The sequence below is a fragment of the Salvelinus fontinalis genome, unplaced genomic scaffold (genome assembly GCF_029448725.1).
Source record: "Salvelinus fontinalis isolate EN_2023a unplaced genomic scaffold, ASM2944872v1 scaffold_0302, whole genome shotgun sequence".
NCBI classification, from domain to species: domain Eukaryota; kingdom Metazoa; phylum Chordata; class Actinopteri; order Salmoniformes; family Salmonidae; genus Salvelinus; species Salvelinus fontinalis.
The window spans coordinates 93,998-116,198 of record NW_026600511.1 but is presented as its reverse complement, the minus strand read 5'-3'; the positions used below and the strand labels follow the sequence as shown (position 1 = coordinate 116,198).

General features: G+C 47.2%; 1 pseudogene; it reads left to right on the top strand.

Moving 5' to 3' along the window:
• The window catches only part of LOC129845432 (NLR family CARD domain-containing protein 3-like), a 28,672-nt pseudogene extending 12,090 nt beyond the window's left edge, over window positions 1-16,582 (top strand).
• Window positions 16,583-22,201: the final 5,619 nt, after the last annotated feature.

Genomic DNA, 22,201 nt, shown 5'->3' with positions numbered 1-22,201 from the left:
ATTCATTTATGAGTAGATATGGCAGGTTTCAGGACGCTGATGTATCTGAAAATGTTAAAAGGTTATACTGCCACTATTTTCACCACCAAAGAATAACAGTGTGATTTTAATATGATTTGACTCTTTGCAGGCTGTCAGTCTGTCTAGTCACAGAGGAAGGCTGTGCTTCTCTGGTCTCAGCTCTGAGGTCAAACCCCTCACACCTGAGAGAGCTGGATCTGAGTAACAATGACCTGAAGGATTCAGGAGTGAAGCTGCTCTCTGCTGGACTGGGTAATCCCCACTGTAAACTGGAGACTCTGAGGTCAGTATTCCTGTAGTTGGTCAACAAGTGATAACTGTTCACCAGATCCACATGTGTTTACCAGACACACATAGTCCACACCATATGTGTTTGGACAGTGAAGCTTACAGTTTTACATTTGGTGCTTTGCTCCAGCATTTTGGATTTGAGATAGAATGTTTCATATTAGGTGACAGGACAGAATGTCACCTTCTATTTGAGGGAATTCATACATACATTTTACCGTTTTAGATATGAATAGTGAATAATGATGAATAACAAAGTTATAGAGGCACAAATATCAGTATAAATGCTAATCTCCCCTGTTATTGGTAATGGTGAGAGGTTAGCATGTTTTGTTGTAGTCTCTGTTGTTGGTAATGGTGAGAGGTTAGCATGTTTTGTTGTAGCCTCTGTTATTGGTAATGGTGAGAGGTTAGTATGTTTTGTTGTAGCCTCTGTTATTGGTAATGGTGAGAGGTTAGCATGTTTTGTTGTAGCCTCTGTTATTGGTAATGGTGAGAGGTTAGCATGTTTTGTTGTATCCTCTGTTATTGGTAATGGTGAGAGGTTAGCATGTTTTGTTGTAGCCTCTGTTATTGGTAATGGTGAGAGGTTAGCATGTTTTGTTGTAGTCTCTGTTATTGGTAATGGTGAGAGGTTAGCATGTTTTGATGTAGTCTCTGTTATTGGTAATGGTGAGAGGTTAGCATGTTTTGATGTAGCCTCTGTTATTGGTAATGGTGAGAGGTTAGCATGTTTTGTTGTAGCCTCTGTTATTGGTAATGGTGAGAAGTTAGCATGTTTTGATGTAGCCTCTAACTTTCTCACTCATCATTATTCATGATTATTTCATGATTTGTCTTAATCATGGCATCATCAGGATTAATCTAGTAGTGTTTAGAAACATGTTATCTACTCACTTATAAAGAAAATTTCTCCAGTCATCATCCACCATTTTAATATTGGGCAAAACACAACCAAAACAAACTGAACAAGTTTGAGTCACAAGCTTGATGTTGTCATTGCGTTCAAGGAATATAGGACCAAATACTAAACTTTTGACTACTATAATACTGTCACGTTCCTGACCTGTTTTTCCTTTTTCTTGTATTTATTTAGTTGGTCAGGGCGTGAGTTGGGGTGGGTTGTCCATGTGTTATTTTCTGTGTTCGGCCGGGTATGATTCTCAATCAGAGACAGCTGTCAATCGTTGTCCCTGATTGAGAATCATACTTAGGCAGCCTGGGATTCACGTGTGTTTTGTGGGTGTTTGTCTTCCGTGTCTGTATGTATGTTCGTACCACACGGGACTGTAGCGTTGGTTTGTAGTCTGTACCTGTTCGTGCGTTCTTCGTGTATTTGTAAGTTCTCATGTTTTAGGTCAGTCTACGTCGTTTTGTAGTTTGTTAAAGAGTTTTTGTGTTTCGTCGTTTCTGTTAATAAATATTCATTATGTCTTCACAACCCGCTGCATTTTGGTCTGATCCCTACTCCTCTTCAGACGAAGAGGAGGAGAGAAACCGTTACAAATACACTATGAGCTAATTGGTCAGAATACTTATGACTTCTTCAAATAGGGGGACTAGATACATAAAGTGCTTTCATTTCTAAATGGTGAAACAGATATGTATTAAAATACCCTCAAATAAAATGTGACATTATATACTGTCACCTCATATGAAACATTTGATCTGAAATCCAAAATGCTGGATTATAAAGCCACATTTAAAATGTTAGCTTCACTGTCAAAATAGATATGGTGTGGACTGTATACTCAATACAATCTAAATCTGATACCTCACTGTCTTTTGACTGATACTGCTTTTTAAACTGGTCTGGTCAGTCTACTCAAATATTTGTAATATGCATTTTTCTATCCACAAGCAATAGTTTGATAATTAGTCATTTCTAATAATGATACAATCATGTATGAATAGATAAGACAGGTTTCAGGACAATGTTGTATCTGAACATGTTGAAAAAATATACTGCCACTATTTTCCCCACCAAAGAATATCAGTGTGATTTTAATATGATGTGACTCTTTGCAGGCTGTCAGGCTGTCTAGTCACAGAGGAAGGCTGTGCTTCTCTGGTCTCAGCTCTGAGGTCAAACCCAACACATTAGTTGTGCACAGGTTACAGTGTAAGCAGGGAAAGCTAAGCGTAACATTTTAATACAACCTGTCTGTCATTGTATTTCTTCTGTGTTTGCAGACTCACTGGCTGTGAACTCACATACACATCCTGTAAAGTGTTGGCCTCAGTTCTCAGGTCAAACCCCTCACACCTGAGAGAACTGGACCTGAGAAACAATGACCTGAAGGATTCAGGAGTGAAGCTGCTCTCTGCTGGACTGGGGAATCCCCACTGTAAACTGGAGACTCTGAGGTCAGTATTCCTGTAGTTGGTCAACAAGTGATAACTATTCACCAGATCCACATCTGTTTACCAGACACACATAGTCCATACCATATGTGTTTGGACAGTGAAGCTTACAGTTTTACATTTGGTGCTTTGCTCCAGCATTTTGGATTTGAGGTAGAACGTTTCATATTAGGTGACAGTACAGAATGTTACCTTTTTCAACCAGGATCTCAGGGATCACTGCCTCATTGCCTGCTTCCGTTATGGGTCCGCTGTCAAATGTACACCCCTCATCACTGTCAAAGCTCCCTAAAACACTTCTGCGAGCAGGCCTTTCTAATTGACCTGGCCCGGTTATCCTGGATGGATATTGACCTCATCCCGGCAGTAGAGGATGACTGGTTGTTCTTTAAAAGTGCTCACCATCTTAAATAAGCATGCCCCGTTCAAAAAATGTAGAACTAAGAACAGATATAGCCCTTGGTTCAGTCCAGACTTGACTGCCCTTGACCAGCACAAAAACATCCTGTGGCGTTCTGCAGTAGCATTAAATAGCCCCCGTGATTTGCAACTTTTCAGGGAAGTTAGGAACTAATATAAACAGTCAGTTAGGAAAGCTAAGGCTAGCTATTTTAATCAGAAATGTGCATCCTGGAGCACTAATTCCAAAAGTTCTGGGACACTGTAAAGTCCATGGAGAATAAGAGCACCTCCTCCCAGCTTCCCACTGCACTGAGGCTAGGAAACACTGCCACCACCAATAAATCCACGATAATTTCAACAATGTTACGCCCGTCGTTTGAATGAGGAAACCAAGGTGCAGCGTGGTAGGCGAACATCTTATTTTATTAAAATGAACACCAAAAAAACAACAAAATACAAAACGAACGTCAAGTTCTGCAGACTACACAGTAACTATACAAAATCAAGATCCCACAAACTAAGGTGGTAAAAGGATTTGAGTCCCTGGCAGCGTAGTGTGTTACTGATGGTAGGCTTTGTTACTTTGGTCCCAGCTCTCTGCAGGATTTGAGTCCCTGGCAGCGTAGTGTGTTACTGATGGTAGGCTTTGTTACTTTGGTCCCAGCTCTCTGCAGGTCATTCACTAGGTCCCCCCGTGTGGTTCTGGGATTTTTGCTCACCGTTCTTGTGATCATTTTGACCCCACGGGGTGAGATCTTGCGTGGAGCCCCAGATCGAGGGAGATTATCAGTGGTCTTGTATGTCTTCCATTTCCTAATAATTGCTCCCACAGTTGATTTCTTCAAACCAAGCTGCTTACCTATTGCAGATTCAGTCTTCCCAGCCTGGTGCAGGTCTACCATTTTATTTCTGGTGTCCTTTGACAGCTCTTTGGTCTTGGCCATAGTGGAGTTTGGAGTGTGACTGTTTGAGGTTGTGGACAGGTGTCTTTTATACTGATAACAAGTTCAAACAGGTGCCATTAATACAGGTAATGAGTGGAGGACAGAGGAGCCTCTTAAAGAAGAAGTTACAGGTCTGTGAGAGCCAGAAATCTTGCTTGTTTGTAGGTGACCAAATACTTATTTTCCACCATAATTTGCAAATAAATTCATACAAAATCCTACAATGTGATTTTCTGGATTTCTTTTCTCATTTTGTCTGTCATAGTTGAAGTGTACCTATGATGAAAATTACAGGCCTCTCATCTTTTTAAGTGGGAGAACTTGCACAATTGGTGGTTGACTAAATACTTTTTTGCCCCACTGTATATCCACAAAATGTTCCTCCCTCATGAAGCCATCTATTTTGTTAAGTGCACCAGTCCCTCCTGCAGCAAAGCACCCCCACAACATGATGTTGCCATCCCCGTGCTTCAAGGTTGGGATGGTGTTCTTCGGCTTGCAAACCTCCCCCTTTATCCTCCAAACATAACGATGGCCGTTATGGCCAAACAGTTCTATATTTGTTTCCTCAGACCAGAGGACATTTGTTTCGTCAGACCAGAGGACATTTCTCCAAAAAGTATGATCTTTCTCCCCATGTGCAGTTGCAAACCGTAGTCTGGCTTTTTTCTGGCGGTTCTGGAGCAGTGGCTTCTTCCTTGCTGAGTGGCCATTCAGGTTATGTCGATATAGCAGTCATTTTACTGTGGACATAGATACTTTTGTACCTGTTTCCTCCAGCATCTTCACGAGGTCCTTTGCTGTTGTTCTGGGATTGATTTGCACTTTTCTCATCAAAGTACGTTCATCTCTAGGGGACAGAACGCGTCTCCTTGTCAGAGCTGCTAGGAGTACTTGGTGGAGGAGTCAAGCGCAGAGAGCAGGGATTCAAGAAAGTGGATTTATTTTCCAGTTGACAGGGAAAAACGATCATGCCCTAAACACACGGGCGAATGAAAAAACGAGTCCAAAAACACAGGACTAAACTGTCCAGAAAAAATAATAAATCCACATACCAATCCAACACCAAATAACAGAGAAACAAGACCGCACAAAAGCCAGCGGGCTTACTGCCCTTAAATAGCCTACCCACAAAACTAAACTCAAAACAGGTGCACCCAATCAGCCCAAACTAACAGAAACAAAAAGAAAAGAATCGATGGCAGCTAGTAGGCCGGTGACGACGACCGCCGAGCGCCGCCCGAACAGGAAGAGGCACCATCTTCGGCGGGATTTGTGACAGTACCCCCCCTCTAGCGCGCCGACCCCGGCCTCGAGGACGACCCGGAGGGCGAGGCGCAGGGCAATCCGGGTGGCGACGGTGGAAATCAACCAAGAGGGAAGGATCTAAAATGTCTCTCCCCGGTACCCAGCACCTCTCCTCCGGACCGTACCCCTCCCAGTCAACGAGGTACTGCAGGCCCCTCACCCGGCGTCTCGAGTCCAGAATAGCTCGTACTGTGTACGCCGGGGACCCCTCGATATCCAGAGGGGGCGGAGGGACCTCTGGTACCTCACCTTCCTGAAGGGGACCAGCTACCACCGGCCTGAGGAGAGACACATGAAACGAGGGGTTAATGCGATAGTAAGAAGGGAGTTGCAATCTACAACACACCTCGTTTATCCTCCTCAGGACTTTAAATGGCCCCACACACTGCGGCCCCAGCTTCCGGCAGGTCAGGCGGAGGGGCAGGTTTCGGGTCGAGAGCCAGACCCTGTCCCCTGGTGCGAACACAGGGGCCTCACTGCGGTGGCGGTCAGCGCTCTTCTTCTGCCGTTCACTGGCCTGCCTGAGAGAGTCCCGCCAGGTCTCCCTAGAGCGCTGTACCCACTCCTCCACCGCAGGAGCTTCGGTCTGGCTCTGATGCCACGGAGCCAGGACCGGCTGGTACCCCAGTACGCATTGCGGCATGGCGACATGTTAGTTGAGGAGTGGCGGAGTGAGTTCTGGACCAACTCTGCCCACGGGACGTACCTCGCCCATTCTCCTGGCCGGTCCTGGCAATACGAACACAGAAACCTACCCACTTCATGGTTCACTATTTCCACCTGCCCATTACTTTCGGGGTGATACCCAGAGGTAAGGCTGACCGAGACCCCCAGACGCTCCATAAACGCCCTCCACACCCGGGACGTGAACTGGGGCCCTCGATCAGATACGATGTCCTCCGGCACCCCGTAGTGCCGGAAGACGTGGGTAAATAGAGCCTCCGCAGTCTGTAGGGCCGTAGGGAGACCAGGCAATGGAAGGAGACGACAGGACTTAGAAAACCGATCCACAACGACCAGAACGGTAGTGTTACCCTGAGACGGGGGAAGATCAGTCAGGAAATCTACCGCTAGATGAGACCATGGCCGTTGTGGAACCGGGAGGGGTTGTAACTTCCCTCTCGGCAGGTGCCTAGGAGCCTTACTCTGTGCGCATACCGAGCAGGAGGAGACATAGAGTTTCACGTCCTTAGCCAAGGTGGGCCACCAGTATTTTCCCCTAAGACCCCGCACTGTCCCCTCAATCCCCGGATGACCCGAAGAAGGTAGTGTATGAGCCCACCGAATCAATCGATCACGAACACCAAGCGGTACGTACCTAAGGCCAGTCGGACACTGGGACGGCACAGGTTCTACCCTCAACGCCCGCTCGATGTCCGCGTCCACCTCCCATACCACCGGGGCCACCAGACAAGAGGCTGGAAGGATGGGAGTCGGATCGATGGGCCGGTCATCCGTGTCATAGAGACGAGACAGCGCGTCGGCCTTAGTGTTGAGGGAACCTGGTCGGTAAGAGATCGTAAATCTAAAACGAGTAAAGGACATGGCCCACCTAGCTTGACGCGGATTCGGTCTCTTCGCCTCTCGGATATACTCCAGATTGCGGTGGTCAGCCCAGATGAGGAAAGGGTATTTAGCCCCCTCAAGCCAGTGTCTCCACACCTTCAGTGCTTTTACCATAGCTAGTAACTCCCGGTCCCCCACATCATAGTTCCGCTCCGCCGGACCCAGCTTCTTAGAAAAGAAAGCACAGGAACGGAGCTTCGGTGACGTGCCCGAGCGCTGTGATAGCACGGCTCCAACACCAGACTCGGACGCATCCACCTCCACTATGAACGCTAACGAAGGGTCCGGATGCGCCAACACGGGAGCCTCAGTAAACCTTGCCTTCAACTGGTTGAAGGCTCCATCTGCCTCGGCCGACCACGGTAGACGCACCGGCCCCCCCTTCAGCAGTGAGGTAATGGGCGCCGCCACTTGGCCAAAACCCCGGATAAACCTCCGGTAGTAATTGGCAAACCCTAAAAACCGCTGCACCTCTGTTACCGTGGTCGGAGTCGGCCAATTACGCACGGCGTTAACGCGGTCACACTCCATCACCACCCCCGTGGTGGAAATGCGATAACCCAGGAAGGAAACGGCTGGTTTGGAGAACACACATTTCTCAGCCTTGACGTATAGGTCATGCTCCAGCAGTCGCCCAAGCACCCTGCGCACCAGGGAGACATGCGCGGCGCGTGTGGCAGAATAGATCAAGATGTCATCAATATATACTACCACACCCTGCCCCTGCAAGTCCCTGAGAATCTCATCTACAAAGGATTGGAAGACGGCTGGAGCATTCTTCAACCCATACGGCATGACGAGGTACTCAGTGGCCTGATGTGGTACTAAACGCTGTTTTCCACTCGTCTCCTCCCCGAATACGCACCAGATTATACGCGCTCCTGAGGTCCAGTTTTGTGAAAAAACGCGCTCCGTGGAATGATTCCATTGCCGTAGCGATGAGAGGTAGCGGATAACTAAATCCCACTGTGATTGAATTTAGACCTCGATAATCAATGCACGGACGCAGTCCTCCCTCCTTTTTTCTCACAAAAAAGAAACTCGAGGAGGCGGGTGACATGGAGGGCCGAATGAACCCCTGTCTCAGAGATTCCGTGACATATGTCTCCATAGCCAACGTCTCCTCCTGTGACAATGGGTACACGTGACTCCTGGGAAGTGCAGCGTTCTCCTGGAGGTTTATCACGCAATCCTACCGTCGATGAGGTGGTAATTTGGTCGCTTCTTTCTTACTAAAAGCGATAGCCAAATCGGCATATTCTGGGTGAATGCGCACAGTGGAAACCTGGTCTGGACTCTCCACCGACGTGGCACCGATGGAAACTCCCACACACCTACCTGAACACTCATCTGACCACCCCTGAAGAGCTCCCTGTCTCCAGGAAATGAGGGGATTGTGAATGGCTAGCCAGGGAACCCCCAACACTACTGGAAACCCAGGTGAATCAATAAGGTAAAAACTGATCTGCTCCCTATGATCCCCCTGGGTTACCATGTCCAGCGGAATCGTGGCCTCCCTGACCAGCCCTGACCCTAACGGTCGGCTATCTAGGGAGTGCACGGGAAAAGGTGGGTCTATCTGCACCAGCGGAATACCCAACTTACGGGCGAGTCCGCGATCCATAAAACTCCCAGCTGCGCCTGAGTCGACTAGCGCCTTATGCTGAAGAGAGGGGAAAAACGCAGGGGAAAAAATTACCAAAAACATGTGACCAACAGGGAGCTCTGGGTGAGTCTTGTGCCTACTCACCTGGGGTGGCCGAGGAGTATTCCGCCTGCCATCCCGACTCCCAGATGGACTCCTCCAGCACCGGTCCGAAGTGTGTCCTCTCCGGCCACAGTAGGTGCAAGAGGAGCCACCTCCTCCGGTCCCCCTAGATGCAGCTCCTCCCAACTCCATCGGAGTGGGAGCGGGAGGGCTGGGAGGTGGAATGGACAGGACCCCCTCTGAACGCCCGCGGGCAGCTAGCAGGTTATCTAGTCGGATCGACATGTCTATCAGTTCATCGAGGGAGAGTGTGGTGTCCCGACAAGCTAGCTCCCGGCGGACGTCCTCCCGGAGGCTGCAACGGTAATGGTCTATTAAGGCCCTGTCATTCCACCCCGCACCAGCAGCCAAGGTCCGGAACTCTAAAGCGAAATCCTGGGCGCTCCTCGTCTCCTGTCTGAGGTGGAACAGACGCTCACCCGCCGCTCGGCCCTCCGGTGGGTGGTCGAACACCGCTCGAAACCGGCGGGTGAACTCCGAGTAGTGGTCCCGAGCCGAGTCTGGGCTGTTCCAGACTGCGTTGGCCCAGTCCAGGGCCCTACCCGACAAACAGGAGACAAGGAGGCTTACACTCTCCTCACCCGAGGGAGTCGGACGCACGGTAGCCAGGTAGAGCTCAAGCTGGAGCAGAAATCCCCGGCAACCAGCCGCTGGTCCATCGTACTCCCTCGGGGGGGTGAGACGCAATGTGCTGGTCCCAGCCGATGACACTAGGAGTGGGTTGTGTCGTCTGCAGGGGAGCTGAAGGGGGCGTCGGGAGACCACTCCTCTCCCATCGTTCCATCCTCTCCATCATCTGGTCCATCGCTGACCCGATACGATGATGGACCGCTCCTCCATAGTTGGGAGAGGGGTGGTCGCTGCTTCTGCTGACTCCATATGAGGTGCGGGCTTCTGTCAGAGCTGCTAGGAGTACTGGGTGGAGGAGTCAAGCGCAGAGAGCAGGGATTCAAGAAAGTGGATTTATTTTCCAGAAAAACGATCATGCCCTAAACACACGGGCGCATGAAAAAACGAGTCCAAAAACACAGGACTAAACTGTCCAGAAAAAATAATAAATCCACATACCAATCCAACACCAAATAACAGAGAAACAAGCCCGCACAAAAGCCAGCGGGCTTACTGCCCTTAAATAGCCTACCCACAAAACTAAACTCAAAACAGGTGCACCCAATCAGCCCAAACTAACAAAAAGAAAAGAATCGATGGCAGCTAGTAGGCCGGTGACGACGACCGCCGAGCGCCGCCCGAACAGGAAGAGGCACCATCTTCGGCGGGATTCGTGACACTCCTTTCTGAGCGGTATGACGGCTGTGTGGTCCCATGATGTATATACTTGCGTACTATTGTTTGTACAGATGAACGTGGTACCTTCAGTCGTTTGGAAATTGCTCCCAAGGATGAACCAGACTTGTGGAGGTCTACAATTTGTTATTTGAGATCATGGTTGATTTCTTTAGATTTTCCCATGACATCAAGCAAAGAGGCACTGAGTTTGAAGGTAGGCCTTGAAATACATCCACAGGTACACCTCCAATTGACTCAAATTATGTCAATTAGCCTATCAAAAGCTTCTAAAGCCATGACATAATTTTCTGGAATTTTCAAAGCTGTTTAAAGGTCAACTTATTGTACAGTCAACTTATTGTATGTAAACTTCTGACAATTGTGATACAGGGAATTATAAGTGAAATAATCTGTCTGTAAAAAATTGTTGGAAAAATTACTTGTGTCATGCACGATGTCCTAACCGACTTGCCAAAACTATAGTTTGTTAATGTAACAGTATAACTTTACGTCCGCCCCCTCGCTCGAACCAGGGACCCTCTGCACACAGACAACCACAGTCACCCACGAAGCATTGTTACCCATCGCTCCACAAAAGCCGCGGCCCTTGCAGAGCAAGGGGAACCACTACTTCAAGGTCTCAAAGCGAGTGACGTCACCGACTGAAAGGCTATTAGCGCGCACCATCGCTAACTAGCTAGCCATTTCACATCCGTTACACTAACAAGAAATTTGTGGAGTGGTAGAAAAAACGAGTTTTAATGACTCCAACCTAAGTGTATGTAAACTTCTGACTTCAACTGTATATCCATCCTGCCCTGCTTATCTAAAGTCTTCGAAAGCCAAGTTAATAAACAGATCACTGACCATTTTGAATCCGACTGTACCTTCTCCGCTGTGCAATCCGGTTTCCGAGCTGGTCACTGGGGCACTTCAGCCACGCTCAAGGTCCTAAACGAAATCATAACCGCCATTGATAAAATACAGTACTGTGCAGCCGTCTTCATCAACCTGGCCAAGGCTGTCGTCTCTGTCAATCACCGTATTCTTATCTGCAGACTCAACAGCCTTAGTTTCTCAAATGATTGCCTCGCCTGGTTCACTAACTACTTCTCAGATAGAGTTCAGTGTGTCAAATCGGAAGACCTGCTGTCCGGACCTCTGGCAGTCTCTTTGGGGGTGCCACAGGGTTCAAATCTCTGACCAACACTTTTCTCTGTATATATCAACGATGTTGCTCTTGCTGCTGGAGATTATTTGATCCACCTCTATGCAGACGACACCATTCTGTATACATCTGGCCCTTCTTTGGACACTGTGTTAACAAACCTCCAAACAAGCTTCAATGCCATACAGCTCTCCTTTCGTGGCGTCCAACTGCTCTTAAATGCAAGTTAAACTAAATGCATACTCTTCAACCGATTGCTGCCCGCTAGACTGTAAACTCTCCTTCCAGACTCATATTAAGCATCTCCAATCCAAAATGAAATCTAGAATTGGCTTCCTATTTCGCAACAAAGCCTCCTTCACTCATGCTGCCAAACATACCCTCGTAAACTGACTATCCTACCAATCCTTGACTTTAGTGATGTCATTTACAAAATAGGCTCCAACACTCTACTAAAATTATATGCAGTCTTTCACAGTGCCATCCGTTTTGTCATCAAAGCCCCATATACTACCCACCACTGCGACCTGTATGCTTTCGTTGGCTGGTCCTTGCCACGTATTCGTCGCCAAACCCACTCAGTTCAGTTCATCTATAAGTCTTTGCTACGTAAAGCCCAAGCCTTATCTCAGCTCACTGGTCACCATAGTAACACCCACCCGTAGCACACGCTCCAGCAGGTATATTTCACTGGTCACCCCCAAAGCCAACACCTCATTTGGCTGCCTTTCCTTCCAGTTCTCTGCTGCCTGTGACTGGAACAAATTGCAAAAATCGCTGAAGCTGGAGACATATAATTCCCTCATTAACTTCAAACATCAACTATCTGAGCAGCTAACCGATTGCTGCAGCTGTACATAGTCCATCTGTAAATAGCCCACCCAATATACCTACCTCATCCCCATATTGTTTTTATTTACTTTTCTGCTCTTTTGCACACCAGTATTTCTACTTGCACATCATCATCTGCTCATGTATCATTCCAGTGTTCATTTGCTAAATTGTAATTACTTCGTTACTATGGCCTATATATTGCCTTACCTCCTCACGCCATTTGCACACACTGTATATAGACTTTTTTTTCCAATTGTGTTATTGACTGTACGCTTGTTTATTCCATGTGTAACTCTGTGTTGTTGTTTGTGTCGCACAGCTTTGCTTTATCTTGGCCAGGACGCAGTTGTAAATGAGAACTTGTTCTCAACTAGCTTACCTGGTTAAATATAGGTGAAATAAAAAAAATACACTTAAATTCTCATAAAGAATAGAAGATGTTTCTGAACACATATACATTCATGTTTATGCTACCATGATGAATAATAACGAATAACAAAGTTAAAGAGGCACAAAGATCAGAATAAATGCTAACCTTCCCTGTTATTGGTAATGGTGAGAGGTTAGCATGTTTTGTTGTATCCCCTGTTATTGGTAATGGTGAGAGGTTAGCATGTTTTGTTGTAGCCTCTGTTATTGGTAATGGTGAGAGGTTAGCATGTTTTGTTGTAGTCTCTGTTATTGGTAATGGTGAGAGGTTAGCGTGTTTTGTTGTAGCCTCTGTTATTGGTAATGGTGAGAGGTTAGCGTGTTTTGTTGTTGCCTCTGTTATTGGTAATGGTGAGAGGTTAGCATGTTTTGTTGTAGCCTCTGTTATTGGTAATGGTGAGAGGTTAGCATGTTTTGTTGTAGCGTCTATTATTGGTAATGGTGAGAGGTTAGCATGTTTTGTTGTAGCCTCTGTTATTGGTAATGGTGAGAGGTTAGCATGTTTTGTTGTAGCCTCTGTTATTGGTAATGGTGAGAGATTAGCATGTTTTGTTGTAGTCTCTGTTATTGGTAATGGTGAGAGGTTAGCATGTTTTGTTGTAGCCTCTGTTATTGGTAATGGTGAGAGGTTAGCATGTTTTGTTGTAGCCTCTGTTATTGGTAATGGTGAGAGGTTAGCATGTTTTGTTGTAGCCTCTGTTATTGGTAATGGTGAGAGGTTAGCATGTTTTGTTGTAGCCTCTGTTATTGGTAATGGTGAGAGGTTAGCATGTTTTGTTGTAGCCTCTGTTATTGGTAATGGTGAGAGGTTAGCATGTTTTGTTGATATTTATTAATATACTTAAAGGGGTAGGCAAGAGAATGGTCGTGTACTGGCCAAAGATCATAACCAGATCAGAGTCCAGGAGGTACAGTTTGGCAGAATGGTCAGGTAGGCTAGAGGTCAGGCAGGCTAGAGGTCACGACAGGACAGGACAGAGGTCAGGACAACAGGGGGATATATACACCAGGGAAACACAGGGATATATACACCAGGGAAACACAGGGATATATACACCAGGGAAACACAGGGATATGTACACCAGGGAAACACAGGGATATGTACACCAGGGAAACACAGGGATATGTACACCAGGGAAACACAGGGTTATATACACCAGGGAAACACAGGGATATATACACCAGGGAAACACAGGGATATATACACCAGGGAAACACAGGGATATATACACCAGGGAAACACAGGGATATATACACCAGGGAAACACAGGGATATATACACCAGGGAAACACAGGGATATGTACACCAGGGAAACACAGGGATATATACACCAGGGAAACACAGGGATATATACACCAGGGAAACACAGGGATATATACACCAGAGATATATACACAGGGATATATACACCAGGGAAACAAAGGGATATATACACCAGGGAAACACAGGGATAAATACACCAGGGAAACACAGGGATATATACACCAGGGAAACACAGGGATATATACACCAGGGAAACACAGGGATATATACACCAGGGAAACACGGATATACACACCAGGGAAACACAGGGATATATACACCAGGGAAACACAGGGATATATACACCAGGGAAACACAGGGATATATACACCAGGGAAACACAGGGATATATACACCAGGGAAACACAGGGATATATACACCAGGGAAACACAGGGATATATACACCAGGGAGATATACAGGGAAATATACACCAGGGAAACACAGGGATATATACACAGGGATATATACACCAGGGAAACACAGGGATATATACACAGGGATATATACACCAGGGAAACACAGGGATATATACACCAGGGAAACACAGGGATATATACACCAGGGAAACACAGGGATATACACACCAGGGAAACACAGGGATATGAACACCAGGGAAACACAGGGATATATACACCAGGGAAACACAGGGATATGTACACCAGGGAAACACAGGGATATATACACCAGGGAAACACAGGGATATATACACCAGGGAAACACAGGGATATGTACACCAGGGAAACACAGGGATATATACACCAGGGAAACACAGGGATATATACACCAGGGAAACACAGGGATATGTACACCAGGGAAACACAGGGATATGTACACCAGGGAAACACAGGGATATGTACACCAGGGAAACACAGGGTTATATACACCAGGGAAACACAGGGATATATACACCAGGGAAACACAGGGATATATACACCAGGGAAACACAGGGATATATACACCAGGGAAACACAGGGATATATACACCAGGGAAACACAGGGATATATACACCAGGGAAACACAGGGATATGTACACCAGGGAAACACAGGGATATATACACCAGGGAAACACAGGGATATATACACCAGGGAAACACAGGGATATATACACCAGAGATATATACACAGGGATATATACACCAGGGAAACAAAGGGATATATACACCAGGGAAACACAGGGATAAATACACCAGGGAAACACAGGGATATATACACCAGGGAAACACAGGGATATATACACCAGGGAAACACAGGGATATATACACCAGGGAAACACAGGGATATACACACCAGGGAAACACAGGGATATATACACCAGGGAAACACAGGGATATATACACCAGGGAAACACAGGGATATATACACCAGGGAAACACAGGGATATATACACCAGGGAAACACAGGGATATACACACCAGGGAAACACAGGGATATGTACACCAGGGAAACACAGGGATATGTACACCAGGGAAACACAGGGATATGAACACCAGGGAAACACAGGGATATATACACCAGGGAAACACAGGGATATGTACACCAGGGAAACACAGGGATATATACACCAGGGAAACACAGGGATATATACACCAGGGAAACACAGGGATATGTACACCAGGGAAACACAGGGATATATACACCAGGGAAACACAGGGATATATACACCAGGGAAACACAGGGATATGTACACCAGGGAAACACAGGGATATGTACACCAGGGAAACACAGGGATATGTACACCAGGGAAACACAGGGTTATATACACCAGGGAAACACAGGGATATATACACCAGGGAAACACAGGGATATATACACCAGGGAAACACAGGGATATATACACCAGGGAAACACAGGGATATATACACCAGGGAAACACAGGGATATATACACCAGGGAAACACAGGGATATGTACACCAGGGAAACACAGGGATATATACACCAGGGAAACACAGGGATATATACACCAGGGAAACACAGGGATATATACACCAGAGATATATACACAGGGATATATACACCAGGGAAACAAAGGGATATATACACCAGGGAAACACAGGGATAAATACACCAGGGAAACACAGGGATATATACACCAGGGAAACACAGGGATATATACACCAGGGAAACACAGGGATATATACACCAGGGAAACACAGGGATATACACACCAGGGAAACACAGGGATATATACACCAGGGAAACACAGGGATATATACACCAGGGAAACACAGGGATATATACACCAGGGAAACACAGGGATATATACACCAGGGAAACACAGGGATATACACACCAGGGAAACACAGGGATGTATACACCAGGGAAACACAGGGATATATACACCAGGGAAACACAGGGATAAATACACCAGGGAAACACAGGGATATATACACCAGGGAAACACAGGGATATATACACCAGGGAAATACGCGACACCTGGAGGGGGTGGAGACAATCACAAGACAGGTGAAACAGATCAGGGTGTGACATGAATATGGAGACAAATATTCTGCCACTATTTTCACCACCAAAGAATATCAGTGTGATTTTAATATGATGTGACTCTTTGCAGGCTGTCAGGCTGTCTAGTCACAGAGGAAGGCTGTGCTTCTCTGGTCTCAGCTCTGAGGTCAAACCCCTCACACCTGAGAGAGCTGGACCTGAGCTACAATCACCCAGGAGACTCAGGAGTCAGACTGCTCTCTGCTGGACTGGAGGATCCACACTGCAGATAGGAGAAACTCAAGTATGTAGAGGGTTTATGTCAATGTTCATATCAGACATGTTTGACTTATCAGGCTAGTTAAGACAAACATTCTGACCACCACTTGGACAAAGTTATATGCTGACTGTGTGTGTGTGTGTGTGTGTGTGTGTGTGTGTGTGTGTGTGTGTGTGTGTGTGTGTGTGTGTGTGTGTGTGTCCTGTGTCCTGTGTCCTGTGTGTGTGTGTCCTGTGTCCTGTGTCCTGTGTGTGTGTGTCCTGTGTGTGTGTCCAGTGTGTGTTTGTGTATGTGTGTGTGTGTGTGAGTTTATGTGTATCCCTCAATGACTGTCTGTTCTTCTGTTTACCGCTACAGTGTGGAACATGGTGGAGAGAACAGAATGAAACCTGGGCTTAGAAAATGTGAGTGTTGACTGCTGTGAAGAATATGACTAAGAATAAGTCTTAATTCAAGTTAAGTCAAAGTCAAAGACCACCATCATTACTGACTTGGTCATATTAAATATCAGCTGTAGTTCTACAGAAGCAGAAATCAGGGACACCAAAGTTTACAAAGAGTTGATTTGACAATGTCTGTGTGTGTGTGTGTGTGTGTGTGTGTGTGTGTGTGTGTGTGTGTGTGTGTGTGTGTGTGTGTGTGTGTGTGTGTGTGTGTGTGTGTGTGTGTGTGTGTGTGTAATTCATGGGAATAAGTGTGTTTTATATTACAATACAGTATAACATATGATCATTCAACAAGTCTCAAGTTACCTTAACTTCTCCTTTTGATACCTAGAAACATCTACATTAAATGAATTAGTGAAAAGTGAGTTAACATTCTAATGTGAATGATGATGATTTCTAATATTGTGTCTGGTTTCATCCATCAGATGTCTGTGATCTCACACTGGACCTAAACACAGCACACAGACTCCTCTCTCTGTCTGAGGAGAACAGAAAGGTGACATGTAGGACAGAGAAGCAGCCGTATCCTGATCACCCAGAGAGATTTGAGGTCTATAGACAGGTGCTGTGTAGAGAGGGTCTGACTGGGCGCTGTTACTGGGAGGTAGAGTGGAGTGGGATAAAGGCTGTTATAGGAGTGACATATAAAGGAATCAACAGGAGAGGATGGGGTCTTGAGGACTGTTATCTTGGATGGAATGACAAGTCCTGGAGTCTGTTCTGCTCTGATTACAGTTACACTGCCTGGCACAATAATAATCGGACTACCATAGACGTCCCCTCCTCCAGCTCCCACAGAGTAGGAGTGTATCTGGACTGGCCAGCCGGCACTCTGTCCTTCTATAGAGCCTCCTCTGACACACTGACCCACCTGATCACATTCACCTCCACATTCACTGAGCCCCTCTATCCAGGGTTTAGGGTTGATGATGACTCCTCAGTGTCCCTGAAATAATAACCTGACACACACACACTGGACACACACACACACACACACACACACACTGGACACACACTCTACACACACACACTCGACACACACACACACACACACACACACACACACACACACACACACACACACACACACACACTGGACACACACACACACACACACACACACTGGACACACACTGGACACACACACAGACACACTGGACACACACACAGACACACTGGACAGATACACACACACTGGACACACACACACACACACTGGACACACACACACACATTAGACACACACACACACACTGGACACACACACACACTGGACACACACTCACACTCACACTGGACACACACACAGACACACTGGACACACACACACACACACACTGGACAGATACACACACACTGGACACTACACACACACACTGGACATACACACACTCACTGGACACACACACACACACTGGACAGACACACACACACACACTGGACAGATACACACACACTGGACACACACACACTGGACACACACACACACACACACTGGACACACACTCATACTGGGGACACACACACACTCACACTGGACACACACACACTCACACTGAACACACACACAGACACACTGGACACACACACACACTGGATACACACACACACACACACACACACTGGACACACACTGGACACACGCACACACTGGAAACACACACACACACACAGACACACTGGACACACACACTCACACTGGACACACACTGGACACACACACAGGACACACACACACACACACACACACACACTCACACTGGACACACACACACACACACTCAAACTGGACACACACACACTCACTGGACACACACACACAGTGGACACACACACACACACACTGGACACACACACACACACACACACTCACACACACACTGGACACACACACTGGACACACACTCACACTCACACTGGACACACACACAGACACACTGGACACACACACACACACACACACTGGACAGATACACACACACTGGACACTACACACACACGCTGGACACACACACAAACACTGGACACACACACACACACTCACTGGACACACACACACACACACGCACTGGACAGATACACACACACTTGACACACACACACACACACTGGACACACACTCACACTGGACACAAACTCACACTGGACACACACTGGACACACACACTGGACACACACAGTGGACACACACTCATACTGGACACACACATACACTCACACTGAACACACACACAGACACACTGGACACACACACACTGGAAACACACACATACACACACACACACACACTGGAAACACACACATACACACACACACACACACTGGACACACACACACACTGGACACACACACACACTGGAAACACACACACACACACACACACACTCACACTGGACACACACTCACACTGGACACACACACACACTCACTGGACACACACACTCACACTGGACACACACTGGACACACACACAGGACATACACACACACACACACACACTGGACACACACACACACACTGGACACACACACACACACACACACACACACACACACACACACTCACTGGACACACACACACAGTGGACACACACACACACACTGGACACACACACACACACACACACACACACACACACACTGGAAACACACACACACACACTGGAAACACACACACACACACACACACTGGACACACACACTCACACTGGACACACTGGAAACACACACACACACACACACACACACACACACACTGGAGAAACACACACACACACATTGGACACACGGGACACACACACACACACATGCGTGTCTTCCTATAATTGTGACAATAACACCGTTAAAATACCAATGTGATCATTTGTTGTCTTTTATGTTGAATAACAAATTGTATAATTATATATGGACATACGCTCCATAGTTGTACAAGTATACAGGATATATTGTACTTTTCATAATAAAACATAGTTGAAACAAGAAAAGCATGTTAATTGTGAAAACAGTTTGGTTATTGATGTTACGTTTCCTCTGTCAGGTTGACGTTAACCTGCGACTGGTTGAAACATGAAACAAATATGAAAGGAAATACAAACAATTAAATATGTGGAATTTAATTAAACAAATTGTACAACAGAGTGTTGTGATGCAGGGTCACTATAGCAACAGAATGTTGTGATGCAGGGTCACTATAGCAACAGAGTTCTCTCTCTCTGCTCTCTCTCTCTCTGCTCTCTCTCTGCTCTCTCTCTTCTCTCTCAGCCTGCTATCTGCTCTCTCTCTGTTCTCTCTTTTCTCTGCTCTCTCACTCTATGCTCTCTCACTCTCTCTTTTATTTCTCAGCCTGCTCTCTGCTCTCTGCTGTCCGCTCTCTCTGCTCTCTCTTCTCTCTGTTCTCTCTGCCCTCTCTCTTCTCTCTGCTCTATCTCTCTCTCTGCTCTCTCTCTGCTCTCTCCCTCCCTGCTCTCTCTGCTCTCTATTGCTCTCTCTTCTCTCTGCCCTCTCTCTTCTCCCTGCTCTATCTCTCTCTCTGCTCTCTCCCTCCCTGCTCTCTCTCGCTCTCTTCTCTCTCAGCCTGCTCTCTGTCTGCTCTGCTGGTCTCACTTTTCTCTGCTTTCTCTCTGCTCTCTCACTCTCTCTGTTCTCTCTCTGCTCTCGCTCTCTCTGCCCTCTCTGTTCTCTATTGCTCTCTCAGCACTCTCTGTTCTCTCTCTGCTCTCTCTCACTCTCTCTGCTCTCTATTGCTCTCTCAGCACTCTCTGTTCTCTCTCTGTTCTCTCTCTACTCTCCATCTGCCCTCTGCTCTCTCTCTGCTTTTTCTATCTGCTCTCTGTCTCTCCCTCTGCTCTCTCTCTCTGCTCTCACTTTTCTCTATGCTCTGCTCTCTCTGCTTGCTCTCTCTCTGCTCTCGCTCTCTCTCTGCTCTCTCTTCTCTCTCAGCACTCTCTCTATCTCTCTCTGCTCTCTCTCTGCCCTCTCTGTTCTCTCTCACTCTCTGCTGTCTCTCTCTGCTCTCTCTGCTGTCTATCTCTGCTCTCGCTCTGCTCTCTCTGCTCTGCTCTCTCTGCTCTTTCTCTCTGCTCTCTCTTTTCTCTTCTCTCTGCCCTCTCTCTTCTCTCTGCCCTCTCTCTTCGCTTTCTCGGCCTGCTCTCTCTCTGTTCTCTGCTCTCTCTCTCTGCTCTCTCAGCCTGCTCTCTCTCTCTGCTCTCTCTCCCTCTGCTCTCTCAGCCTGCTCTCTCTCTGCTCTCTACCTCTCTGCTCTCTCAGCCTGCTCTCTCTCTCTGCTCTCTCTCTCCCTCTGCTCTTCTGCTCTCTCTCTCTGCTCTCTCTATGCTCTCTCACTCTCTTTGCTTTCTCAGCCTGCTCTCTGCTCTCTCTCTGCTCTCTCTCTCTGCTCTCTGCTCTCTCACTCTCTTTGCTTTCTCAGCCTGCTCTCTCTCTGGTCTCTGCTCTCTCTCTCACTCTGCCCTCTCCTCTCTCTCTCTCTCTCTCTCTCTCTGCTCTCTCAGCCTACTCTCTGCTCTCTCTCTCTGTGCTCTGCTCGCTCAGCTCTCTCTGCTCTCAGCTCTCTCCCTCTGCTCTCTCTGCTGTCTCTCTCTGCTCTCTCTCTCTCTCACCCTGCTCTCTCTGTCACTCTGCTCTCTCTATATGTTCTCTGTTCTCTCTCTTTTCTCTACTCTTCTTGCTCTGCTCTCTCTTTCTGCTCTCTCTCTGTTCTCTGATCTATCTCTCCCTCTGCTCTCTCTGCTCTCTTTTCTCTGCTCGCTCTCTGCTCGCTCTCTGACCTCTCTCCTCTCTGCTCTCTCTCTTTGCCCTCTGCTCTCTCTGCTCGCGCTCTCTGCTCTCTCTGCTCTCACTCTCTGCTCTTTCCCTCTCTCGCTCTGCTCTCTCTCTGCTCTCGCAGCCTGCTCTCTGCTCTCTCTCTGTTCTCTGATCTCTCTCCCTCTGCTCTCTCTTCTCTGCCCTCTCTGCTCTCTCACTCTCTCTTTGCTTTCTCAGCCTGCTTTCTGCTCGCTCTCTCTCTTTGCTCTCTCAGCCTGCTCTCTTCTCTCTCTCTGTTCTCCGATCTCTCTCTCCCTCTGCTCTCTCTTCTCTGCCCTCTCTGCTCTCTCTCTGCTCTCTCACTCTCTCTTTGCTTTCTCAGCCTGCTTTCTGCTTGATCTCTCTCTGCTCTCTCAGCCTGCTCTCTGCTCGCTCTCTCTCTGTTATCTCTCTCCCCTCTCTCCCTCTCTGCTCTCTCTCCCTCTCTGCTCTATCTGCTCTCTCTTCTCTCTTCTCTCTCCCTTCTCTCTCTTTCTACTCTCTCTCTCTCTCTGCCTCTCTGCTCTCTCTCTCTCCCTCTGCGCTCTCTC